Here is a 2612-nt window from a genome sequence, read left to right on the forward strand (position 1 = left end):
ATATTGATTTTTTAACTTAAGCACAAGGCCTTAAATTAGATGATTTTATTAATTTTATCACTTGGCTGGCACTTATTTTATCATTGCTGGGAAAATGAAAGAGGAACTCAACCTTGACAGAAATTGAACCCAGAACACAACCAACACCAGCATGGCATATGGATGAAGGCAACAGAGAAAAAAAAACAACAAATACTTTTATTTTTTCATATTGCATGGGTTTTGTTGGTAACTTAGATCTGGTCTACTCAGCAGAGAAATATCAAAGAAACAAAACAAAAAACATTAAAGAATCAATTAAGTTTATTTAGCCTTGTTTTATAAAGTGTATTTTAAGATTCAATTCCAACTATAGCACTGCATAGGAAAGAATTATATGTGTGTTACTGTATAAAATTCTACCAATGTCCTCTGTGATTTCACTGGATTTCTAAAAAGTGAAAAATAAAAATAAAATAAAGAAGTGTAAAGTTAGTCAAAAGTATTTTCTGAAGTCTTAAAGGCTGTACCAAGCAAGTGAAAACAAAACAAAACAACACCAGAAAAACAAAGACAAAAATAACATAGTTACAGAAAAATAAAATTAGACAACATACATAAGTAGATTTGCAAGCCAAGTGAGACCTAAATCCAAGGCCTCTGCCAGCCCACTTATGCGTACCTTTCCTACATTGGACACTAAACTCTGCTTGCGAAGACTTGTTGAGGCAAGCGAAATCGAACTAAATTCGACGACTGGCACCCGTGCCAACGTCGTCTCCTTCATTGGACACGAAACTCAGCTTGCGAAGACTTATTGGGCAAGCGAAATCGGGATAGCACCTGTGCCCAGCGTCGCCTTTCTGGCACTTGTGCCCGTGACATGTGTAAGGATTTTCGAGCGAGATCGTTGCCAGTGCCCCTGGACTGGCTCTTGTGCGGGTGGCACATAAAATACACCATTTTGAGCGTGGCCATTGCCAGTACCACCTGACTGGCCTTCGTGCAGGTGACACGTAAAAGCACTCACTACACTCTCTGAGTGGTTGGCGTTAGGAAGGGCATCCAGCTGTAGAAACTCTGCCAAACCAGATTGGAGCCTGGTGTTGCCATCCGGTTTCACCAGTCCTCAGTCAAATCGTCCAACCCATGCTAGCATGGAAAGCAGACGTTAAACGATGATGATGATGATGATCAAAGAGGCCAGACAACAAATTTTCTCTCAACTGCAATGATGTGGCAATGAAAGCAAGTGTAACTGGGATCATGCAGGTCCTGTGCAACATTCCCATGATCACTGCTCCCAATAAATCCTTAGTGCTGTGAGGCAGTTCCTACTTTCAATGCCACTTTACTTCAAGAGGTTCAAATCAGAAAGTCACATGATCCATGAAACTTCAAGGTCAGTCACTTCTGGGTTGTGAGGCCCATGTGGGAGAGAGCAGAATCCCATTGGAACATGAACTCTCCCCTGGCAGTAAACCCTTGATCTAAGGCTTGAATGCTATGTCCAGTATCTCAATGTAGGCAGTAGCATTGACACCAGGGTCCTTCAACAAGAAGGCAGCATGACACAGCCCTCATTACTCACAGCCCCCAAGACTATCAGAGAGGACTGGGTCTTGCTGTGCATCACACACTACAGGTACCTTACATGGGGTCTGTGTAGAGCAACTCATTGATTCTCCTGCTTACCTCTGGTCTTGGTCACAATTCCTCTCATAAGGAGAACTAGATTGTGATGGATTTCTTATGGTAATTAAACTTGCTTAGCAAACACTGATTGAATCATGTGATTCTCTCAGGTCTTACCAGATACGATCAGCTGATCCTTATTATATGGAACTCGTACCTGATGTCCTCATACACCAGATGTTTGATAGTGGACTGCCACCTTGAGTTGCTTGGTGATGACCTGAATCAGCTTGTTGAAGTTAGTGATAGGATATTAGATTAACTGAACAAACTCGGTTGTCCTGACAATGTCTGACTGCTGGAACCCCATCAGAAGCTCCCACTTCTTTCCTAACCTTGAACACGAAGGACCTGACCACATTCAAGAAGCTAGTACTCTTTGAGTTGCTGTTATTGGCAGCTAGAGCGTCCTGCATGACATGCATTTTCATTTCCTTTGTCAGATTGAAATTTGCCATGTTGATACTGTCAATACAAAGAAAGGGACAAAATTAAAATTTAGCAAACATTAATGTTATGCTGTCTTTTGTTTTATGGCCATTTGAATTGTGTTGACAAATACCCAACATACAATGAACTTTACAGGCAATTTCAACTTTTAGAATGCTGAATTTAAGGAAGTGGCAGTATGTGTATTAAAAGGTATAAAATCACTGTATTTGATGGAATATAAAATGCATTATTCAAAAATAAAAAAAAATCACCTCAGGTTCTATATGTGAAGTTGAACCACCCAAAAGTTTTAATGCAGTAAAAACTGTTTTTTTAATCCAAATATGCAATGCCGAAATTAGGTTGAATATGCTTATGTGTCTTTTATGCCATCAAATACAGTACCTACATGTGCATATATAAAATCATTCTTTAAATTTTAATAAGGTCGAACAATTATTACACATCATCATCATCATCATCATCATCGTTTAACGTCCGCTTTC

At 39.6% G+C, this 2612-nt stretch overlaps 1 long non-coding RNA gene across 1 annotated transcript in view; it reads right to left on the reverse strand.

The window, feature by feature from the left end:
• Window positions 1–285: 285 nt before the first annotated feature.
• Window positions 286–2612, reverse strand: part of LOC106881812 (uncharacterized) — a 4604-nt gene continuing 2277 nt past the window's right edge. Inside the window, exon 2 of the long non-coding RNA XR_001410903.2 lies at window positions 286–430. This is a non-coding gene — a long non-coding RNA (uncharacterized LOC106881812). The remainder of the gene's footprint in view (window positions 431–2612) is intronic.

This window comes from Octopus bimaculoides, chromosome 4 (genome assembly GCF_001194135.2).
Source record: "Octopus bimaculoides isolate UCB-OBI-ISO-001 chromosome 4, ASM119413v2, whole genome shotgun sequence".
Taxonomy (NCBI): Eukaryota; Metazoa; Mollusca; class Cephalopoda; order Octopoda; family Octopodidae; genus Octopus; species Octopus bimaculoides.